Here is a 16,779-nt window from a genome sequence, read left to right on the forward strand (position 1 = left end):
GTTATAGAGTATATATCATCACGCTATACCCAATAGGAGCGGAGCAGTAATGGCTAATCTCAGGAACTACCGGTCCAAACTGAAAAAATCTTTTTGCGTTGGATAGCCCTTTGTTCGTGAAGTGCTATAGGCTATATATCATCACGCTATACCCAATAGGAGCGGAGTAGTAATGGCTAATCTCAAGAACTACCGGTCCAAACTGAAAAATTATTTTTGCGTTGGGTAGCTCTTTGTTCGTGAAATGCTATAGAGTATATATCATCACGCTATACCCAATAGGAGCGGAGCAGTAATGGCTAATCTCAGGAACTACCGGTCCAAACTGAAAAAATTCTATTTTGCGTTGGATAGCCCTTTGTTCGTGGAGTGCTATAGGCTATATATCATCACGCTATACCCAATAGGAGCGGAGCAGTAATGGATAATCTCAGGAACTACCGGTCCAAACTGAAAAATTCTTTTTGCGTTGGATAGCCCTTTGTTCGTGGAGTGCTATAGGCTATATATCATCACGCTATGACCAATAGGAGCGGAGCAGTAAAGAAACATGTTGCAAATACGGGGAAAATTATTAGTTTTGAGAGCTTGCGTTGCCTGCGCTGCGTAAACGGTTAAAGTTATGCAACAATGATGTATGACGGGATTGTTTCACTTAAAAAGTTCTAAATAATATAACAAAGTCCCCGCTGCATGTGTCTGCCTTAATGTGTTAAACTCAAAAACTACCTAACGTATTAAGATGAAATTTGGTATGGAGACAGTTTGAGACCCTGGGAAGAACATAGGCTCCCGGGAAACTACTATTTTTATAACGGAAAACTTTAGCCTGAAAAACTTTATAACGCGGGCGGAGCCGCGAGCAAAAGCTAGTGTTAAAATAAAATACCGACTATGAAAACCTCTATGGTGGGTTTAACACCTTGTGTACAGTGGTCGCTATCCGGGTGGATAAAAAATATATTCTTTGTCTAGTGAAAGAATAATATGACTAAACTGATTATTATTATTGTGGCATGATCCATGATAATCACTGCCTATTAATTCCAATACAGCTTAACATACTTTTCACACAGTATTGCTTACAAAACCAATAAATATCTTCATCAGGATTAAACGAAGCCTAGAAGTCATCACGTTTCCATACATATTGATTTCCAATTTCTCTTCTCAAGTAATGAGTCTAGTTTAGTACCTAAGAACTTAGAACTAGTCCTAACTACTAAGGCATAAATTATCATGATTTATGTTATATATGCCTTAAGCGCTTAAGTTTAACAATGTTCCTGTAACAATATTTACTTATAATGATATATTGTAGAGCCATTACTTTTATGATAAGCGTCTTCTAATTTTAAAATATGATATGATATTTTGAAGTTATGGGTACATTTTTTTTAAATTACATGTCCTGTCTTATAGAAATTTACGTTTCTAAGTCTACCATAATTTAAATTCTATTTAATATAAGCTTGTCAACAATAGTTTCTGTAGGTTGCCGAGATTCAGCGAGTTCAATGAAAGGTATCACAAAATTTTCACAATAATTCTAACTCATAGAAGATTCAGAAGTAGGTGCGATGGGTAAACCGTCTCTAAAATAATGTCCCTTGATTTCAATCACAACAATTTTCACGCAACTTTGCTAAAATCGAAACGAGGCGTCGCATTTTCTGCTTCAATGACACGTCATTTTCTCTAATAAAAACAAATTGGCTAAATTTTTGGATGAAACTTTTACGATACGATTTCAGTCTTTTTAGTATACAAGAGTGTCTACCAATATTTTGGATTCAGCCCGTCCAATATTGGTTGAAATAAAAGTGATGTACGCACTGCGACCGACCCTTCATCATTTTTACAACCTATGACATCTGATACGAGCTATATCTTATGCAAATAGATTTTTTTTTTTTTTTTTTATTTTATTTATTTATTCCCACATACACTATTTTACAGGTAATATCCAATACAATAGCGTAGTACAATAGTTATAGTATTTTATTATTAATTACTATTACATAAGCGGCCGATGTGAATTCCGTAAATAAATTTCCGTAAACACTTAAACATCGACGACTAAAAACTTTATAAATATTATGAAATCTGTAATCACATCACATATTATAGTGATAAGTGAGTGTCCTGGTTAACCTAAACATTTACATTTTTAACTAATTTATATAAATGTTTGTTTTCATTGATTCTTATATAATATAATATATAATATTTATCCTGCATAACAAATTAGACTTAAAACGACTCTCTCAATTTCACTCAAAGTAGCTGAGAATATGTCTACCCGGTCATGAGTCACGTTAATTATTTTAATTATCCGCGTCACAGCTGTTTTCTCCAGTAGATTGGTTCTGGCTACTGGTACCGCGAGTAGTTGTGGGAGCCGTCGCTTCCATACGTATCGGTCTGGTACGCAAAGGTTCAGATGCCGCAGCACTCCCGGGTTATGTGCTACACCTCGCAGTAATTTTATTATATACGCCGCGAGTGTAAAGTCCCGGCGTACCCTAAGCTCATTGTACCCCACCATACCCATAAATAATACCCAATACAATAAAATAATAATAATACCCAAAACATAAATGTTTTCGTTCTAGTATATTTATATTGTTATTTGGGTGTGAGGATTATAAATTGTGTTGTAGAGTTGCATTAAGTTTATTATTTCTTTTTTTTGGAAATATGAAAAGCGGATGGTCTAGTTGGTTGTGGAACGGACTGCTGAGACGAATGTCCGCAGGTTCAAATCCCAAAGGCACACACTTTTGACTTTTCAAAAAAAAATATGTGTGTATTCTTTGTGAATATCGCTTGCTTTGAACGGTTTCGAGGGTGTATGAAGTCTACCAATCCGCACTAGGCCAGCGTGGTGGACTAAAGCCCAATCCCTCTCAGTAGTAGAGGAGGCCCTTGCCCAAAAGTGGGACAGTATATAATACAGGGCTGATTATGATGATGATGATGAAACTTAAGTTACGTGTCGGACTAGTAAGATGCTTCTCTGATGATAAGCGATAAGAAAATTCAAAAACATTGCCAAGGAATTGAATAAAATACTGCACGATTGTGCATTGCGCTCACTGAGAAAATAGATATTCTCGCTTAAATTTCAGTTTATCTACACCATAATAGAACAGAACTACCGTTACAAAATGAAATGAAATTTATTATGACAATAGAAACATTTTATACAATGACAATATTTTACAATAACCCCTCACTAGACTAAATATATCCTATAAATCCTACTGGTTGGTAGAAACGATCTAGTGATTTACCATAATTATATTTTATCTAGACGCATTCTCGTCTAGCTAACTAATTAACAAACCAAGGTGATGCTAACTAGGCTATTTGACGGCCATAACCCGAGGCTTTCCATCACCTACTTATATGAAAAGTCTGCACCCCATAATTATTCATTTCATCGTGAACATTAACAAAAAATAGTATAATTTTAATAAATATAAGAAATCATTGGACTGTGATTGTTTTCATTAACCACCAGATGTCATAATAATATAAAATAATAAAATATTGTAGCATATTTTTTTACTTATTTATAATTAGAATTAGCGCAGGTTTCATATTTGGTTACATTCATTAATATATGTGTTTCTGTTCTTTTAATTCTATATCACACTACCTTAACTTCTGGATTCATCAATGCTTTTGTGTTTCCATTTGATCGCACTTCTATTGTTAGACGAGCTTTATGAAAGCTTAGCCGTGTAACATCGACCCAGTTAGCTGTGATAGGTGCTTTAGTTCCTGTGTTGTGGAATGCAGCAACAATAAATCAAAAATAATCTGATCTTAAAATGAAAATATGTTTTTCGAGCTGGAACAAAATTCGAGCTTTTTCAAATATGGATAAGATTATAAATATTTAGTTTTGGTAGCATTCGAGAATGTATAAACGTGACTTTAAAGTATACGAAAATGTAAAATAATATATTTCAAGATTCAACCAAATATTTATTAATTTTGATATTATTCCGAAAGTCCAAACCGCGACTGTTTAAGCCAACTTTAATGGAACGTTGTATGTTAATAATAGTAGTTTGATAATTTCCAAATTTCGACGTACACCCTCGATTTTTCACACTTGTAAGCGTTTATGGACAGTAGTAATCTCTTACCATCAGTTAACCAACTTGTTTGCGGGCCTGCTGCTATAAAAAGTGTTTCCAAACTAAATAATCGACAGAAACAACAATTTACGTCTCCCTCTTAGGGCTGGTGGCATTACTTATTGTTTTCTGACTAAAGGTTGACTCACCTGTAGTCATGACTGTATAATATTCAGAGTTTTGAATTAAAAATCAATCTTAAAACATATAATTTTTATTTCATATTATCAGCCTTTGTCGCTTATTACATTCCAAAAATCAAAAGGTATTTGTAAAACAGTTCTTTTAATTCTTATTTAAATGACAAGTTGTATTTCTGTAAATATGATGATAGAGAGCTCATACAAACGCGGAGAGCATTACAGAAATATTTTGTTTCTGGATATCCGAACAATATTGTTTCAGGTACTCTGCTTTATACAAGGAATCGAATCAAATAATGTATCTTCAACATAAAAGGAAAAATTCTAACTATCTGTTTCATTTACTTATTCAGGCTCAACTGTTAAATATGCTTTTGAAATATTGGAGCACGTGGTGATTTTATATTGTATTTACGAAGATATTTCTGAATGAATACCACGGATGGCAGAAAAGGAGTTGCAAAGTTGCATGGAAAGTAATAATTGTCTGTTGAAATTTACTCGAAACTTGGTGCGAACGCTGTTCGATACAATGAAACACGGAATTTGGAGTTTTCAATAATTAAAACCGTAAATGGAATGACAGCGGCAAAATTTTTAATGGAAATTATTTTTTGGACACATTCGTATAGCTAAAGATTTTATTTCATGATAAATAACCAACCAAATAACCACGAGCATAAGCTAGAAATAATTCATAATATTGCACTATGCACCAAACATTTAAAGTTCATTTTTCAATATTCTGATTGGAACCATAAACTACCGGTTTATACGTCAGCCTCAATCTTCGAAGATAGTTAACCTTTTCAGTAGATAAACGTTATTCTTTGATACACTTACGTCCCTTCCCTAAACTAAATTTCGTTACTTTATTGGCCTATTCAGAGCCCAGACAAAGAGAACTTGTAAAAAGTTTACACAAAGTTTGTGAAGTAGCGAAGTGCTTGGGGCAGGCCCGTATTTGCTTTAGTCTCGCTTATCTAAGATTTATGACATGCAAATATGCTGTTTTAAAGCACCCAATTACTACTAACTTAGTTCGATCTTAATATTTGCATATATTCTTGACACCTTCATTAACCGTCAGTAGGTAAAGTTTTGGGGTGTCATAACCCCGCCACTGTATATCCAATTGGAGTTTAATGTTATATCACGTTGTACCGTCACTAGGAATTTAATTGGTTTCTAAATACAATATAGTATTGTTCTTACATCCTACCGACATTACCTCTTCACTCGCGAAATTTCTCTTCAAGAGCTTCCAGGGCATAGTTCATTGTACTAGAAGCTGAATATCATGTTAGGCATTCGAAATATCTATTAGATGAAGTGTCTTCAAATTAATTCAGATGACGACGTACTTGAATTTCTGGTGGCTTTATATTTCAATATACATAACTGGAATTCTCAGTCACATCTTTACTGAAGTTAAATTCGTAACTGGATCTAAAAATTACATATAATTTAGATAGAAAGTACCAATATATAGTTGTGTACACTAATTGCTTTGTATTCGACTAGATAGCAGACCTTCTGTTGCCTGTGTTCTTGTTTTTTGTATAACGCATAGTCTATCAAGCTTCATTACGCTATAATAATAACTATATATTATAATGTAATAACTTGAGAGGAAAACCATTATCTCTTAACAATCTATAGTCTGTTCTTCAAGCGGTGGTTAGTTTGGAAACTTTGGCTATGCGGTTAGCCCGTGAATAATAGCGTCAATCATGAAACTAACCGCAATAACCACCTGTAGGGCTGTCATCGACGTACTGGTCAATATCGTGAGATAGGTTCGTGGAATTGTTCTTTAATTATATTTTATTTCTTAGAATTTATTTTTGTTTGAATTTTTCTGGTGGTGACATGTTTAAGCAGAGAAGTTAGAGAGTTCTCCACATATACATATATCTGTAATCTTGGTTGAATCAGGAACTCCAGTATTCGAATTTTTTCCATTCGAGGGTTGGGATTCTATCCCTATAAGATAATAAAATCTGATCATAAGATGTTTTAAATACGCCTTGACTCGTAAAACATGCTAAAACGATAAAAATAATTTGTAGCAGTCGCTTAAGATGCAAGCGTCTTTATCCATTTTAAAATTCAAGAAGATTAAAAGATATTGGCACAACTAAAATAACTATTAACAATTTGCCCGATCCTCAGATCCCGTAAAAACAAACGCCTATCATTGTCTCCAAATTTATGTGTAGTTAAAGCGAGGCTTGGGTAACAACAGTTCGCTGGAGTTATTGCTATTGTAGTACTTACAATCAAGTCCTTGAAGATAGCAGAAACTTACAATTTAAGCAGGACGTTAGCTTACTTAATGTTAAACGCTAAAGAGGATATCGGGTAGCGCAATATTTATATAACCAAATGGATAGAGAAACTATTTATACCTGCAATTTATTATTTTATATATACACGCCAAATGACTATGTTATGTGTAAATATCGTCGGTTGAGAAGCTATTTGACTTAAGAGCGTTTACGCATCCGCGCGCCGTATGTCTCAAAAACAGCACTTTTCGAAGGAGATAATATCCATCAAAACATTATTTTAAAAACATATGAATTAGTAATTATTATAGAAAATTTTGTTGTCTAAAAAGTTAGTAGAGAAAATTTTTAGATTTATTGAGTATTTGTAAATTGTTTAATGATTACTGAACAGAGGTTTTCAAATTTGCGCTTCGAACGTCTATTTCGAAGCTCAAAATATCTTAAACCACTAAGGAACATAACAATATGTTATTTTTATCTAACTAAAAAGATCCTGAAGAAAAAGTTAGTAGAGAAAAAAATATCTTTTTATGTTTAATTCATGAGAAATAAAAATTCAAAGAATTCGAAAATTTCAGAAATGTTGGTCATTTAAATTAATTTTTTATCACTATATCTTACTTAATTGAATATAATATTGGATTACTATAATAGAAGAACATCTCCTTAAAACATACAATTTAAAAATTCAACAAAATTAGCTCTGTTATTTTTCTATAAATATTTTAAATACCACTATAAAACGCAACGCGCAAATCGTTTCAAATTAGTCCGCCTTGAGGCTTTCTAGAGAGAGGACGTATCGCTCGTCGCTCCGGCCAGACTCCAGTTGGCCTTTGCTGTGCGTAGAAAAATAGTCACGTGTATACAGTGATTGCCACATCTTAGTACTTTAGTAAGTAAAATATTTTTTCTTTAATGAGTGACAATAATTTTAGTAGTTATTATAAATTATTATTATATTATTATGTTTCAGACACAATGGGAAGTAAAGCTATTTCTAGGCAAGAAAAGGAAACGGAACAACGCTGAAACTTCGTCTAAAGCAAAAGCTAAAAGATTGATGTACTAATGTTATAACATGCGTCTGTAGTTATGGTTGTTGCTTTTTACTCATTAAACACTTGAGCAACAGTTACTCGAAGGAAAAAAATGGAACCTTAAGCTAAAAACAATTAGCCCATTGAAATGTTACATGAGCTTTTTATTTTTTAGAGGACCCAATTTTATTTTTAGAACATATGTGGGGAGTCAATAGAAGCTTAATCTCAAGTTTGTGAGGTCGCCCCCCTTGCCCCCTGGCCGCCATCATGGAAAAAGGGGTAAAAACACTTTTTTCGCGATATCTCGGAAACTATGCATCTTACATAAATTTTGTAAAGTCATAATTTGTAGCAAATTGTTTTGCCTACAAATATGTTTATATAACTTTTTGCCCTAAATTAAAAATTAAAGAAGTTATAAGCAAAAATGTGAGAAAATGTTTATAAAAGTTTTCTTTTTTTTTTACATTTTACAAAAATTACCTCAAACTAACTTGTAAATGATCTTTTGAGGAAAATTGTTCCCTATATATTTTTTATTTCATTCATTTAAAACGCTGTTACAGCGCTCCAAAGTTTACCGGGTTCGTCAATGCTCATGAGAATCCGGTCGAAACAAAATGTTTAACTTATTTTTGATTTTTTTATTGTAAATATATTATTACAATTTTTTTGTTAAATTCGTACAACTTTACTTATTTATTCCTAACTCTTTTCTTTGCCATAGTACTTACCAAATTTAACTTATCAAATGTTATGCAGGTAGAAAAGGTATGAGTTACCATTTGGGGATAAAGGAGAAAAAAAAACATATTTGCAGGCAAAACAATTGGTACAAATTATGGCTTTACAAAATTTTTGTAAGACGTATAGTTTCCGAGATATCGCGAAAAAAGTGTTTTCACCCCTCTTTTTCCAAGATGGCGGCCGGGGGACAAGAGTGGCGACCCCACAAACTTGAGGTTAAGCTTCTATTGACCCCCCACACATGGCCCAAAAATTGTAACATTTCAATGGACTAAACCCACATTTCAAAACTCTTTTTACGCCCGCGGCGTGCGCGGTTGTATGCGGTACCCGCTGTAGTGGCGGCCAACTAGTAGAATCGTGCGGGCCACGGTAGCACCAGCGCGCTCTGTGGTTAGTAGGTGGGCGACTGCAATAGTCGGTAGGGGAGGGGTGGTTACAGAAATCTGACGCCATTTTCCTCCATCGTGATCGTTTCTGATATGTGTCCATGGCGTTCTGGAACTCAACTGACCGTTAACTGTCCATCTTGTAACCGCCCGCCTTGCGATAATTGCTCGCCAAGTTTGCAGGACATAATCGGAACCGCGGTGGTTACAAATCGCACCGATCTCCGGTCGTCATGAGTTTGGAAATAAAACAGCCGTTTCACAACCACGGCGGGCGCGAGTAAAAACCGCTTCGTGAGTTCTTAGCCTTATAGAATCACTTTGCTGTCCCGTTGTCAAAACGTTTACAACTCGCCAAATACCCAGTGCGCGAGTCCCACTCGCACTTGGCTGATTTTTTTGCATAATGCATAGGTACGCTTACTTTCAAATAACAAGGTTTTTGTGTTCACTGGTGCGCACTGTTAAGAAAATTCAAGTGACGAGAGACGGAATTCTATATCTTTCTCCTCTTTGAACCTTAGAAATAAGGGATTTGGTAATTTATGTAGCTAGTGAATAAAACTACTAGTAGTAGTTAGTATACCTATCTTCTTAACTATTTGGGCTAGTTTAGGTTTACACGCTCACATCAATTTTACATATTATTTTATCCTGACGTTTAACCCTGTGCAGGTTTCGGCGTCATTATACATGTATAAATTAAACGCCTCTAGATCCATATGCAGTTTTACTTAAGTATGTAGTGTTTTCGTAAACTTCGATAACAATAATAGTATATTCTATATATTTTTTTTAATTTTTAGGTAATCGAGCCTGATATTACACTCAAAATAAATAAGGTTATTAAAATCCGCAAAATTATAGATTTTCAATATTTTTTGGATCAAATTAACCCGTGAGGTAGCTGAATGTTTGCCGGCAAACATTGACAGCTACGCGTGTGACGGAAAAATAACCTTATTATGTAGTATATATGTAGTATATAAGGTTATAATCCCGTGACACACGCAAATGTCATGTAGCTGTCTTGGCTCGCCGGCGATTCACGAGAGACCAAGAGTTAAAACACTCAATAACCACAACAGAGCAACAGGTTGTAGTATCGAACATTTACAACTATTGAAAGAGAATAATGTTTGCTTGCAGTCAACATTTTTAATGAAGTGTAATATGTGCAATATGGAATTTAAGCTATTTAAGCGCTAAGAGATATACTGATAGTATGGACGTATATCGTGGAACTGTGAATAGAGCTACGATGACTGGAGTTGGTAGATCAAATTTAAACGAACAGTTAGCTTCCATAGATTTACCAATATTAACGCAAAATGTTTACATGAAATGTTACGACGAGTTAGCTAAATGATTGAAATTAGCTGCAGAGGACAGGATGCAAGAGGCCGCTAGGAAAGAAACTGATAAAGATGTTGCCTGTGGCGATGTAAAAGACGGTATTCTCATACTTACAGTCAAAGCTGACTGCTGTTGGTCAAAAAAAAGTACAGAACCAACTATTTTGCTTCGTCGTGTGTCGCAAATATTATGCAAAACTATGGATACAAAACTGGTAAATTGTTATACACGGATGTACAATCGACCGATTGATGATCGATGTCACTGAGAAGCAATACCTATTAAAAAAAAAACTATCCAAAAAATATAACCAACTTCCGAAAAAGAAGTCTTTTATTTCTCACTTTTTAGTTATACACCTAAAAATGACATCTCATTACATACACCTTCTGACTCAAAATATAAATTCCAATATGTAATTTCTAATGACTTAATTTAAACTTTCAATACGCTAAATATTAAAAACTGCAGATCTATGGAGTAATTATGTGGTCCATTATAAATATCGTAGCACAGTAATTTTCCTGATTTATTGTCTGATTACGGAGTTCTGGTGCCTATCTTTCGGCTTCATGATGAGCTCCACTTTACTAGCAGGTACTTTTCTAAATGCAAATGCCTAAATTTTTAAGCATTTGCATTTAAAAGTGAAAATAACAATTTGTAAAATTGCCGTTAAAATTTGTAAAAATATGTTTTTTTTTTTTATAATTACAAAATGATACATATAAACTATTTCATGATGAATTCTTATATATTTAATAATAGAATTCTTCATTTATCATAAATTCATAAATCATAAGTTACATTCCAATTAGATAATTAAAGCGAAAAGATCAAAATTGGTTGGTCTGACTATAAAGATAGCCGACGCGCTAACTCTACGCACACAGCTACGCAACGGCTCTGTGTGAGTGAATTTTGCGAAGAATTACCTATAGTTGACTTCACGCGCGGCACGTAAACGCTCTTAAGGGACATTTTATTCGAAATGTTAAATATGTTTTTTTTGTTCCTGCTTGAATGACGAGACGAGCTTGCCGTTCGCTTGAAGGTAAGCGATACGACCGCCCATAAACAGTAGAAACACCATACAACACCTTGAATTACAACGTATTGTTTGGTATTCCACTGCGCTCGCTACCCTGAGACATGAGATGTTAAGTCTCTTTATGTCCCGTAGTTACACTGGCTACAAGGTTAAAAAAAAAACATATAAAAGTGCTGATTTAAAATAAGAATGAAACTTAGTGTCGCAAAAAAATGTTGCTTACGTCAAGTAGCCTTTTACCCGTCGATATATTAATCGCTATAAATGAATATTTTATGACGACACATATTTCAATGTCAGCATCAAATCCCCTTATCTTTTTTTTCATATTTTTTCTGTTCTTTCATATTTTCTTAGCAATTTTTTTCACACAATTTAGTCACGAATGTTGTTCTTGAGTATTATCTAACAGGAATTATAATTAATAACAATATTTTGGTATCATCAGGAACTGAAAAATTCGGCCGAGCTTCTTCGTTTCTATGGAAAATAAATAAAGGGTTACATTAATTCCTACGAGTTATACTATTAACGTACCTGGATTTACTACTTTTGAACGTGCTTATGTTTTCCTCATTTACTACTTTTTTATCTCATCACCCGACAATAGCCAAGAAGGTTTAATGTTTACACAAAAACAAAAACTCTTTGTTATTTATTTTCCTTAAGTGTTTTCCATTATGTTGGACTTAACCCAGTTTCCCTAAATCAATACATTAAATATTCAAACATTTTAATATTCTACGACTGTCCACCTTTGTTATAAAAATTAGTATTCTATTTTGGAATAAAAAATGGAAATTTAAAATTTTGATATACAAATAGATTTTGCGGCGATTTCTAACTAAAGTTGTTTACAAATATTAAATTTGTTTCGAGATGGGTTGGGGATGTTGGGGCTACATATATAATATGTCCTCGTAGTTGATATCGCCGTAGTTGATAGACATTTGTGTTTCCATGTGAGGTGAGGATTATGTATGTTGCTGTTGGCTGTTGGCACAGGCGTCGAGAGGGAGATGTAAGGGTGTGCACGTGCAATAAAAATAACTGGATGACAATACGAACGATCGACCACAGAGGTTTTATTATGGTTTTATTCGCGCGATATTTATATGATATATGTAGTTTATAAAAAAGCGGCGATAGCCTAGTTGGTTGTGGTACGGACTGCCGAGACGAATGTCCGCAGGTTCAAATCCCAAGGGCACACACCTCTGATTTTTCTAATAAATTATGTGTGTATTCTTTGTGAATTATCGCTTGCTTTAACGGTGAAGGAAAACATCGTGAGGAAACCTGCATACCTGAAAAGTTCTCTATAGGAATTTCGAGGGTGTGTGAAGTCTACCAATCCGCACTAGGCCAGCGTGGTGGATTAAGGCCTAATCCCTCTCAGTAGTAGAGGAGGCCCGTGCTCAACAGTGGGCAAGTATATAATACAGGGCTGATATTATTATTTATTATTATTATGTTGTATATATGTAGTTTGTCTCGATCCCCCTTTTTTATCGTTCACGGAGTTAGATGCGAGCGCCATTTTCTATAATGCGTGGGTAATTATGCAACATTGAGAATGATCATTCATGACTTGTTCTGACTTGTTTGTTTCACTTATATTTATTGTTTATGTTATGTTTGTATACGTATATATTTTTTATTTTTACTTGCGTAATACACCTACTTAGTGTCCGTACGTGATCCGGGGTGCCTCATTGAAAATCAGCGCTGCGGTATCAGACTGGTACTGCAGCAAGAAGCCGAATGAGGGTTCCCATTGTTGGCATAATAGGTATAATTTATTTTTCTAATTTTATGTTTTTATTCTCTTTTTGTTACTATGTGCACTTTATACTGTTTGTGTGCAATAATGAAATCTATCTTTCTTTCTTTCTTTCTAGTACCTACTTATGCAGACGCTCCTCCCTAAAAATAATCTTGGCGGGGCCCATAGCTGTTGGATACATTCACCTAACTTGTAGAAAAGGGAAAGTTTTTTAGTTATTTCTTGCCATTTATAGGGATAGAGATACGCAAACAAACCTGAGAGCAGAGCTAAGTATAAAAAACATGAATTCACCGTATCTTAATTCGAGCATTGGCCGCAAACCGCGTGACAAGACTATTCCTTTAATAGCATCTATCTCCTTCCAACGTGCGATAGGACGATACATCCGTCGTCTCATTTCCTTGCAAGATACAAATTTCCTTAAAGCTTTGAACTACGCGTGGATACGCCGCTAATACCCTGATGGGGTGCAAGTCATAGGTTATAAGCAGTATGAATATTATTTTTTTACCAGGTGTATTAGCTACTTTGTGGTTTTTTAATTCTTTACTGCTGTTTAAATATTTACTCCTGTTTTGCATGTAATTAAATCAATATTGAAATCCGACTAGTCGTTTTAACGTAATACTAATGAATTAACGGCATCGTGTTAATATACTATATTTGAATTTGTACATTTTTAAACACTCGATTTTATGTAATATATTTTGGTAATATCTTGTATTTTTAATTTATAGTCTCTATAAAATTAAATGATGGTCTGAAAACACTTTTAGGGTTTTTATTGTTTACTTTTAATTTACTGTTTACTGATACGATTACATAGATATGATGAAAATTATATTATAGCAACGTAATATTCTGTTTCACCTATGCAACTATAGGTACATGGGGAGAAACAATGTGCGGTTTGTATAGCATAAACCGTATATATATACCCTAAAGCGAGATGAGATGAGATAAATGAGGTGACAAAACAATGTTAAAAAAGCTGGCGAAGACATATACAAAAACAAACTTAATTACCTAAAAATTTAATTGCCACTTTAATTGATTTAACACACAATTTAATTGACACAAAATTCACACTGAACTGAACCACAAGTGATTATCTAAATCAGTTGATTATGCTTATCCACCGCTACTTCTTACAATTTGCCCCACACAATTCTTCAAATAACCCGCACAAAATGTCGTATGAACGCATTTCGACGTCATAAATTATTTTCACGGGACACGCGAGCTCGGTGGATTGGCGATGCGTCAAACCGGAATAATACGTCTAAGAAATACGCCGGCCTTTACATGACGGGATAAGCCGTCGAGATAGACGACATTTGCGAGTGGAAACGCTACGACCTTGCAATAATTGCGGTCTAATTTAGGGCACTGGTTCGAATGTGTGTAACGGTCCTTACACGACGTTGTAAGCCTTCTTGATGTATGACTTTTAGATGCTTGGTATTGCCGAGGATCCTTTTTTATTTTGACGATAATGTAGACCAGGCTTAGGGCCATTACATGAGATGGTTTTGATAAATCTATTTTTATTACTGTAAAATCTATTTTAAATTTCAGACTTTTGAGGCTACCTACATATCTTTATAAGGATTTTTGAGGTAGAATTTCTTCTTAACTGCTGTGAGAGTACTAACGTATGGACTCAAATTTACAAATACAACAAATGTCTTCAATTAAAATAATCGGACCAGCATTACACCTTCAGGCACATAGCTGGCCTAGTTCTGAATCATTAAAGATAATACGTACATTCTGGGGTGTAATTTAAATTGACTAAATAATAGTTTTTTAACCAATTAATAAAATACGAGAAATTTATTTGCATAACAGTAAATATTTCACGGAGTTGAATAATTAAATAAACTCAAACATAAAACAAAACCTAAAGGGTAACACACGGATTATCAACTAGGCCATCCTCTCAACCTAGGATTACAACGGGCTAAAATAATCTAGGATCACTGTTTCTAAAACACATGAAAATTACACGCGTCCCACAGGACACAGGAACAAACAGGAATGGGTCCTGTTCCACAAAATAACCCTACGATGAATGGAACGTTGAGCTGTGTGAACTGGCGTGTTAAATTTTTACCATACAGAAAGTGTTTGGGACCAGCTCCCGCCCGCGGCTATGTTTGCGAATACCAATTGTGTGGATTCCATCATCCGTATTTGATCTATCTCGGTAATTGATTCCTTTGACATGAATGTTTTGGGTTTTGGTTTCATAATAGTAGAAAGTTCTGTGTAGTAATAGGTTTTATAGATTCTTCTGTATTTAGTTTTACTTTCGATCAACAAGGGAAAAATTATAGACAACTTGATAAAGGTCGCAGGAACACGCTAGATACAGGCCGCTTTCCACAGGTTCTTGTGGAAATCTTTAGGGGAGGCCTTGTTCAGCAGTGGACTTTATGTTGCTGCTGATGATGATGATAAGGCATATATAATAGGATCGACCTTATATCTCAGTTTCAATTGCAAACATTCTATTGTTTATTATATTTGAAAATCTTGTCTAAACTAATTTGATTTCCGATTAATTGCACAACAAACTAAGCGGCGATAGCCTAGTTGGGTGTGGAACGGACTGCCAAGACGAATGTCCGCAGGTTCAAATCCCAAGGGCACACACCTATGTGTATTCTTTGTGAATTTATCATTCGCTTTCACGGTGAAGGAAAACATCGTGAGGAAACCTGCATATCTGAGAAGTTCTCTAGGAATTTCGAAAGTGTGTGAAGTCTACCATCCTGCAATAGGCCAGGGTGGTGGACTAAGGCCTAATCCCTCTCAGTAGTAAAGGAGGCCCGTGCTCAGCAGTGGGCAAGTATATAATACAGGGCTGATATTATTATTATTATTACACAACAAACTGTTTTGTTAAACACACATGGAGACAACTTATCATACAAAATGTGTATTCAGTACGCACGCATAGGAAATCACTATGAAAAAATTGTATGAATGGAAAAAACGTCGTAAAATGTACACCATTTGGGAGATGGCGTCATGAAAACGAAATTTTTTGAAGGGAAAATTAACAGCATGGCATAAAAGGAGAGAATGAAGTGCTAATGAAAGCAGCGATGGATTGATACAATTTACGATGTAAAGCGTGAAGTGTTGAGAAATTCGTGAAATCACAGTGAATTTATGAATAAATGAAAGTGATGGCTAAATCATGGAGGATTCAGTTAGATTTTTTTTATGAAATAAAGAAATCTTAAGATGATTATCAATATGGCGAGAAATGGTTTCTTCATAAACGGTTCAACAACTCCTAGGACATAATTCAGGGAGGAATGCCCAAATGACACCTTTTGGAAATACGTAGTCCAACGACATTGATGAATAACTTAATTTTGATAATTCTTTGGTTTTTATTAGTGGAGGTCAATTATTTTTCGTATATAGTTAATGCTCAACGAAAGTTTAATATAAATTGAGTCTAAGTAATTTGGTTATAATATTATATTTATAAACAAACATTATGTTTATGCAAGTTAAGATTTTTTTATACGGGCACTGTTAAGAGACCCGACTGCATCTGATGGTAAGTGGAGTGGAGTCCAATAGAATGTCGACTGACGAGAGATGATTACCTCTCAACAGTCGACACAATTATGCCGGCCTGTTGGAACCGGATATACATAGATCCCGGAACGCGACACTTACGTGGGCCACTATGTCGGGTTTTACCACCTTGTGTACAATGGTCGCTATCCGAGCGGATATAAAATGCATCCTACCGCCAGCAATAGCAAGTGATTATGTTTGTATCATAATCCA

Source organism: Manduca sexta, chromosome 28 (genome assembly GCF_014839805.1).
Source record: "Manduca sexta isolate Smith_Timp_Sample1 chromosome 28, JHU_Msex_v1.0, whole genome shotgun sequence".
Classification (NCBI taxonomy): Eukaryota; Metazoa; Arthropoda; class Insecta; order Lepidoptera; family Sphingidae; genus Manduca; species Manduca sexta.